Here is a 9,388-nt window from a genome sequence, read left to right as displayed (position 1 = left end):
CCGTCCATACACGGGAAGATAGAGGGTCGATTGTGCTGTGGGATTTCAGTTTTCTTACCAAGGCTGAACCGTTTGCATTTCCCCTTTTCAGCTGAGGCAGCTATTTGGCTGAGTCCCCTGGCATATAACAGAAATACGCAAAACGGCAGCGACAACATCAACAAAAGCTCGAGAAACAAAGATGATTCCCTTTTCCTCTGGTTTGATGTCTCATGTTACTGGAAATCGCACTGACTTCCTCAAAAGAACATTCATAATATCCAGTAAGATGCAATGGGAAAACTAGGCAACTGCAGTTTTAAAAAGGATACATTTTATTTATTTGGATCTGATCTTTTCAGTTTTTAAAGGAAATAATTGGATTACCATTAATTGCTTCAACATCTGAATTCATTCGGTATATTTTAACATCTTTACCCACATCTGAATACTCGTAATTATTCTAGCAATAACATACATAGACATCAAGTCAAGAAACAATTAAAAAGCATCATCCGTATATTATTTTAATATAAATGATACAAATTAGAAATAGATAATTATACCTTATTTAATTGAATACAATTAACATACAATAATTGCTTTCTACAAAGTTTTCAGGCTATGTAAAGATGCGTTCAGGTAGGAAACACACCAGATTTTTGTAACTTGGCATATTGTCAAGAATGCATCTAACTGTATAGCACCAAGTACTTGTAAAATACATGATTTCTTTCACATGCATTGCAAGATTAATACAGTTGAGCACTTGGAAATAGAAACATATTAACTCATTAGATTAATTCCCTCCTCCTACCCCTTACAGTATTCCCTACAGTGGAATAAGGGAAGCTACTGTACTAAATATTTTTAGAGTGAAGCTTCTCTCAATGTTTTCACACTTTAAATGGAATCATTTCAACAGTTTATCTCAACCTCAAGCATTGACAAATAAGATGTATGACTTTCACTTCTGGGCAAGGTAGGCGATTAGCGTCGGAATTTACTGGGCTGCTGAAAAACTGCAAAGTATATGAACTGATGCTTCTCAGGATGCTGTCTATCAGGAAACAAAGGACAGTGTTTCTCGAGAGATGAGAGATAAAAACGAGGTGAGCTTTATCATTGCCCAGGCGTATGGGCAAGGGACCCAGGTGAATCCAGTATGTTCCTTGAGTTGAGAACTCAGAGCCAAGAGTCTGGTTGGGGGCGGGGGGATCGGACAACCAGGGTTTCCACAACAAAGTAACTGAGAAAGAAGTATAAAGATAGACTTCCAGAGATCTCCAGAAACACCCTCAGGTGTTTTGTGAAGTATTGATTAACATGTTCATTAAATGAAAGCCCTCAAGGTGGTGGAAAGAACCACCAAAAAGGAATAAAGGTGTAAACCCCCAGAGGTGCAGGGCTTGGAGTAGGGCCTCTTCCCAACTGTTAGTCTAGAAAACCTCTTGATCCAGCAGGCAGTGGCTAGGGTGTAAAGAAAGGTCTGGCCTTAGTAAAGGGAGTGATTAGCCCTAGACAGAAAACAGCTCCAGCCTTCCCTGCAAATCTTAGAAGCAAGACTCTAGAGGAAAACTGGCATAACTATGTCTGAAAACGAACTGAGAGTATCTTTCTAAAATGTTCAGCAATGAGCACGATACAATTCCCAGTGACTGGCATCCTATTAAAAATTACTAAGCTGCCAGGAAGGAGGAAAGTGAAACCATAAAAAGAGAAAATGTGTCTATCAAAAGTGACACAGATGTTATGATTATCAATCACATTAAAACCCTTATTACTACCGTATTCCGAGTACACACAGGACATCATTCAAGATAGATCAGATTCTGTGCCCTCAAACAAGCGTCTATAAAATGGAAAAAGATTTAAGGCCATGGAAAGTACCCTTCTATTAAACAGTAGAACCGAATTAGAAATCAATAACTGAAAGACTTGTGGCCAATCTCCCAAATTGGGAAATTAAATAGCACAACTCGAAATAACTCACTGTCCACTGAAAACATTCAAAGATTAAGTTAAAACCGTATTTGAGCTTAGTAAAAATGGACACGTGGCATATGAAAATGTGTGCAATGTTGCTAAAGTGACACTTTGGAGGCAAATGTAGAATTAAATGTTAATTCTAGAAAAGATAGGTCTCAAATCAAGGCTCGTAGATTCCTCTTCTAAGGAACTGGAAAAGGATGAGCAAATTGAAGCCAAGACGAATAGAAGCAGTGAAGATCAAAGTGGAAATAAGTTAAATGTGACAGAAAAATAGTAGAGAAAGTCAGTGAAACTAAATGCCTAGTATTTGAGACGATGCGTCAAGTTGACAAATCTTTACCCACTTTGATCAGCAAAACAGAGAAGACAATCTTAACCGATAATCAGGAATGAGCAAGGAGACACCACTAGAAAATATACCGACAGGATAAGTTTAAGGGGATATTATAAAAACCTTTATACCAATACATTAAAAATGTTTATATATAAAATTGATAAACTCCTTGAAAGATACTCATTACCAAGCTCACTGGAAGATAAATAGTGCTCACTTCAGCAGCACAGATACTAAAATTGGAATGATACAGAGATTGGCATGGCCCCTGCACAGGAATGACATGCAAATTCATGAAGCGTTCTGTATTTTGAACGAAATAAAAGGCATCCAAATCAGTAAGGAAGAAATACAAATTGCACACTTTGTAGATGACATGATATCCTGTATTGAAAACTCGAAAGACACCACCAAAAAATTGCTAGGATGCATCAATTCAGTAACGTCACGTTTCTATACACCAGTTATGAAACAGCAGAAAGAAGAATTAAGGAACCAATTCCATTTAAAATTGGACAAAAACAATTATATATCTAGGAATAACCCTAGCTAAACAGGTGAGCTACCTGTGCTCTGAAAATTATAAAACACAGATGAAAGAAACTGAAAACGACAAAAAGAAATGGAAAGACATTCCATGTTCAAGGATTGGAAGAACAAATATTGTTAAAATGTCTATATTATATGTCTAATATATTATATTAAATTCCTATAAATCTACAGATTTAAAGCAATCCCTATCAAAATACCAACAGCATTTTTCGTATAGCTAGAACAAAGAATCCTAACATTTGTATGGAACCACAAAAGAAACCAAAGAGCCAAAGCAATGTTGAAAAAGTAAAGCAAAGCTGGAGGCATCACAAATCTGGACTTCAAGTTATATCACAAACCTTAGTGATCAAACAGTGTGGGACTGGCACAAAAATAGACACATAGATCAATAGAATAGAACATAAAACCCAGAAAGGAACCCCCAATTGTATGGTCGATTAATCTTCGACAAAGCAGAAAAGAACAGGCAATGGGAAAGAGACGGTCTCTTCAACAAATGGTGCTGGGAAAACTGGACAACAACATGCAACAGAATGAAACTGGACCACTTTATCACACCATACACAAAAATAAATTCTAAATGGATGAAAGACCTAAATGTGAGACAGGAAACCATCAAAATTCTAGGGGAGAACACAGCCAGTAAACTCTCTGACCTCAGCTGTAACAACTTATTTCTAGACAAGTCTCCTAGGCAAGGGAAACAAAAGCAAAAAGAAACTATTGGGACTTCATCAAAATAAAAAGCTTCTGCACAGTGAGGGAATCAATCCACAAAACTAAAGGGCAACCAACAGAATGGGAGAAGATATTTGCAAATAACATATCTGATAACGTGTTGGTAATCAAAGTCTATAAAGAACTTATACAACTTAACACTGAAAGCCCAAACAATCCACTTAAAAATGGGCAGAAGACGTGAATAGATATTTTTCCAAAGAAGACATACAGGGGGCAACAAACACATGAAGAGATGCTCAGCATCACTCATCATCAGGGGAACGCAAATCAAAACCGCAATGAGATACCACCTCACACCTGTCAGAATGACTAACATTAACACACAAGAAACAACAGGTGTTGGGAAGGATGTAGAGAAAGGGGGACCCTCTTGAACTGTTGGTGGAAATGCAAACTGGTGCAGCCATTCTGGAAAATAGTAGGGAGGTTCTTCAAAAGGTTGACTATTATTTCCCAAGATCTGGCAATTGCACTACTAAATATTTACCCCCAAAATACAAAAATACTGACTCCAAGGGGTACATGCACTCTGATGTTTATTGCAGGTTTATCTGTAATAGCCAAATTATGGAAATAGCTCAAGTGTCTATCAATAGATGAATGGGTAAAGATGTATACATATACACACAATGGAATTTTACTCAGCTATTAAAAAAAAAAAACAACCCAAAAAACAAAATCTTGCCATTTGAAACAACGTGGATGGACCTAGGGAGTATTACGCTAAGCAAAATAAGTCAGTCAGAGAAAAGACATGTACCATATGGTTTCACTCATATGTGGAATTTTAGAAACAAAACAAGCAATGGGGGAGAAAGAGAGAGACCCAAACCAAGAAACAGACTCTTCATTGCAGAGCATGAACTGATGGTTACCAGAAGGGAGGTGAGTGGAGGGATGAGTGAAATAGGTGATGGGGATTAAAAGTACTCTTGTGGTGAGCCCTGGGTGTTGCGTGATGGTGTCGAGTCACTACATTGTACACCTGAAACTAATTTTACCCTGTAGGTTAATAACCGAAATTTCAGTTAAAACTTTAAAAAACATAAAAGAAACACGCAATAGGAGTACAAATTATTGCTGAGAGACTTTAAAAATAGCTTAAAGAAATGGAGACCATGTTCACAGATTGCAACAGTAAGTACTATGAGGGCATCTGTTTTCCCAAAAGTGTTTGAATAAGTTAAATCCCATCAAAACACCAGTGTGATTTTTACGGTAGATATCTACAAAGTGATTCTATAATTCCAATGGCGATTCAAAGGACCTAGACAAGCAAGACATTTTAGATAAAAAGAACAAATTCAGAAGACTAACAACACCTGACTTTAAGATTTATTAGGAACAATCAAGAAGGTGTAGACCTAACATAAGGTAAATCAATGGAACATAGTAGAGAATCCAGAAATAGACTAAGTTGTGTATGGACAACTCATGTTTGACAAAGATTGAAAAGCAACTCAGTGTAGACAGAATTAGCCTTTTATAAATCGTTCTGGCAAAATTGGTTATGGAAAATGTTCATAAAAAATCCGTGGACAAATAGTAACCTTAATGCATCTTTCACACTTCATGTTAAAAGTAACCTAAGCTAGAACACACACCTAAATATAAAACTTAAAGCAAATACATTTTTTAAAGGAGACTAAGACTTCTGTGAACTTGAATAAGGCAAAAATGTCCTAGAAGCAAGAGCATGATTCATAAAATAACAAATTGATAAATTGGACTTCATCAAAGTGATAAACTTAAAAAAAATACTCTTAAGTGAATAAAAATTAAAGCCACAGAATACATGAACCTACTAAAAACGTTTGAAAATCATATGTCCGATATAGAACTTGTACCCATAATATACGATCAAAATAATAATAAAAATAATAATAAATTATTAATAATTAATAAATATAAAGGGTTAATAATAAAACAAAGGATTTGGACATTTAACTGAGCATACACCCATCAAATCAGTGCATGAAAAGATGCTCGACACAATACTTGTTAAATAAATGTGAATTAAAACCACACTGAAATACACCTACATACCTATTAGAACCACTAAAAACAAAAGACTTGTTATGCCCAGTTTCTATGAGCTTATGGATGAGCTGGGACACTCATGCAGTGCTGATCGGAATATGTAGTGTTGCAGTGACCTTACAAATTTGAACATTCCATTCCTGGACGTTTACCCAAGAGAAATGAAGTTATACGTATACAGAGGGACTTGTATAATAATCAGAACTGTAATTTGCGATAATCCAAATGTCCGTCACTGTAGGAATAGACGTACCACAACTCATTCCTGGAATGGAATGCTACCTGGCGATAAATGGGAATGTACCATCAGTACATGACACAGAGGGGGGTTGGTTCTCAGTAATTATTCAGAGTTAAGGAAACTAAAAGGGGAAAAAAGTACATACTGTATATTTCAATTTTTTAAGAGTTCTAGAAGAGGCACGCTATTCTATGGTGACAGAAAACAGACCTGGAAGGAAGTGGAAGGCAGGAAGGAGGAAGTTCACAGTTGTACGGGGAAACTTTTTTGGGTGACCAATATGTTGTATATCTTGATCGTGGTGATGATTTCACCCATGTGTGCAGATGTCAAAACTTATTACATTTATAATTAAAAATATATGGTTTATTATAACGTCTGTTGTACTTCAGTAAAATCATTGAAATAGAAATTATAAAAAATAGGGGGCGCCTGGGTGGCTCAGTCGGTTAAGCAGCTGACTTTGGCTCGGGTCATGATATTGCCATCCGCGAGTTCGAGCCCCTCGTCGGGCTCTGTGTTGACAGCTCAGAGCCTGGAGCCTGTTTTGGATTCTGTGTCTCCCTCTCTCTGACCCTCCCCCATTCATGCTTTGTCTCTCTCTGTCTCAAAAATAAACGTTAAAAAAAAATTAAAAAAAAAATAGAACAGCATTTTAAAACCTCCGAAGTTGAAGGATGCATAGAACCCATTGAGCACACCCCTTTCCTGTAACAGGTGTGCCCAGCAGACATGGAGAGGGAAAGTGACTTAATGAAAACGTGTAACTTGGCTCCTCTTCCCGGACATAAAAATGAACAGTTTCATTTAACACTTGAGTTACAATCCAAAAGGATATTTTTCCCTCTTGAATTAATTCAGAACCACTTCTTCTGTAACAGATACATACTTGTCGCCTCCATGGTCATATTTCCCAGCAAACATCAAAGTCCCTAGCATATGTAACTTTTTCCATTTGTACTCTTTCTCTTGAAAAAGAGACAATTTAATAATACATGTTGAGAAGTAATCCTGCTTGTTTATAGAAGGTAAGGCCTATCAATATCAGTAATCAAAAAATTCACTTCTGATCCATCAGTATATTCAAAGAGATGTTACCTCTGGTTATTCGCCTCAGAAACGGACTGTGGGGTTTTTAGCCTTCCTGGTCACTGATGCTATTAGGCTGACCTCAAAGTTTATTTTGGAAACTCCTTTTTCTACTCCTTTTTTCTGAAACTTTCTGAAAACATCAGGTAGTAAATATTTTGGCTGTCAGGTCTCCGTCACAGCTACTCAACTCTGCCATTGTAGTGCCAATGCAGCCAGAATATATCCAAACAAAGAGAACGGCTGTGTTCCAATAGAACATTTCCAAAACAGGTGGGTGGCTGGATTTGGCCTGCAGCCCATGGTTTGCTGACCCTTGCTTCAAAGTGAAGAGCTAAAGAAAAATGAATCCCTAAAGTTGTAAACTCAGAGTGCCCACTGATGACATGGCCTGAACGTTCCTGAGCCCTCTGATGAGAGATCCGAAAACGGTGGCCCGTGGATTTGTGAAAATAACTTTATGAACTAAGTGCGTCTGCCCCTATTTTACAGATAAAGAAACCGACCGTCAGAAAATTATGGTAACTTCCCCAAATCACTGACATAGTCATCACTGGAGGAAAAAAAATTAAAAACAGAATTTTCTGGCTCTTAACAACCAAGTTCTAGATAAAACCATTAATGCAGCCTAATTTTTAAAGGCCTTGCGATGTCTTTGGTTCTGGAACACTTAGGCCACTTGGTCCGTATTTATGCCCCCGCGTAATGGAGTGCGAGGCTGAACAGAATCCAACCTGATTGATACAAATAATGACTGGACACATTAAGCCAAAAGTGACCTCATTCTTCATAGTCTGTGAGTGGGTTATCTGAGTTTTGGAGAATATTCTCACTTTGGCTGCTTTATATCACTTCAGCGATGGATCAAGATTAAAAGTTTGCTCATTAATAATCATACCTCTGGTATTACCTTGAGCAGGTTACCTGACTGACCGGACGGGCTAACAAAAAGAAAAGCATTACATCCGGGCTCGTGATTGTTTACAGGGTGCTTGAACAGAGCAGAGACAACAGGACTGATCACAGCACCGTGGGGTCAGGCAGTACCTGAAATGGGGCCCAAAGACTTAGAGATTCCAAAATCAAGGGCATCCTGTGTACAAGAGGGGGGCAACAGGCAAAGAGGGGTGTGCAAGGTAATCAAACATGACTGTGTGAAGTGAGGAGAGAGTGGGGAATCCAGGCATCCCGTGGAGCGATGTTAAAATAGCAACAGTAAGTGATGAGGGTTGTCATTGAAAGCAGCATTGCTTTGACCTCAAAACCATTACAAATTTCTTGAGCAAAGCAGGTGTTAGGAGAGGGCAGTGCCTAAACTCCAACGTAAATTTGAAGCAATGATTTTCCATTTGTTGCTGGAACAGATTGCCGATGCAATCGGTGGTCTGACTACTGGAGAAGCAGTGAAATGATAAAACCCCAAGCCTGTGTTCTTATGGAAGGGACGCCATTTGGAGTGTTCAAAATTTTATTTCTGGCCTCTCGCACAGAGCCTGACACATAGTAATAATTTAAATTTTTGATGAATGAGTCAAGGGATGGATGGAAGGATGGCTAGCTGGTTGGACAGGTGAATGAAGCTGAATGAATATAACCTGGGAGTCAGGCTTTCCCTAAACAGGATTGCGAGTGAGTTAGATATCCGTAGGCTCAATTGCTTCTATTTACAAATAGACAGTCTGTCTTTGCCTTAGAATGATCAGGATTCAAGTCCAAGGTCACCACTGAAATCATAGCCTCATCTTGCGGGCATCTCTGTTTCCTGTGATGTGCAAGCTAGTGAGACACAATGTCACTAAATTTGGGAAGGATCCATTTTAGTTACATCAAGGAGCTATAATTTAATTGCCATATAAGAATGGATAGCTACTGGTGATTATTATCGATTATAATAAAATAATTTCAATTTAATTATATTCACCTCTGTGACAATATCTGTGTAGGGTTTTATAACTTGGTTCATTGTCAAAGAACCTGGCCATGCCTCTAAAATCTGACATTTTATAAAAACCTTTAGTAAAACCTTTTAGGAAGTAAATTACATAAAATTACCTAAGTGAGATCAAAATTGCCATTTGTATGAGAATTCCTCCAGGCACAATGCTTTTTTAGCAACTCGGTGAGAGCTTTCCACAATCGGACATAGTCTCTTAACTTGTACAAGATCATGTGTGAAAACTGCATTCCTAGATAGACTTCAGCGTTTGACACATGGGAGAAATACAGAAAATATGATTCTGACATAAAAAGTTTTATGCCTTAATTTTAAAAAGTGACGTTTTAAAAGCCTATTCAGTTTTCACAGTTTAAAAGCTTTTGATGTTAATTTCTTGGATAATTATTACTTTAATGCACAACTGAATTGAATTTAGGGCTGCGTTCCTTAACTAGTGGTTCTGTATTGACCAACGGATCGT

The 9,388-nt window shown here is 37.6% G+C and overlaps 1 non-coding gene across 1 annotated transcript; it reads left to right on the top strand.

Annotated features, from left to right (window-relative positions):
- The first annotated feature begins 2,514 nt into the window (after window positions 1-2,514).
- On the top strand, window positions 2,515-2,618 carry LOC128772570 (U6 spliceosomal RNA). Its single transcript, XR_008416748.1, has one exon. It is a non-coding gene; the product is annotated as a U6 spliceosomal RNA (small nuclear RNA).
- The last annotated feature ends 6,770 nt before the right edge of the window (window positions 2,619-9,388 follow it).

Source organism: Panthera pardus, unplaced genomic scaffold (genome assembly GCF_024362965.1).
Source record: "Panthera pardus isolate Hobbes unplaced genomic scaffold, ASM2436296v1 HiC_scaffold_22, whole genome shotgun sequence".
NCBI lineage: Eukaryota > Metazoa > Chordata > Mammalia > Carnivora > Felidae > Panthera > Panthera pardus.
Note: the sequence above shows the minus strand (reverse complement) of the source record. Positions and strands in the feature narration are given on the sequence as shown.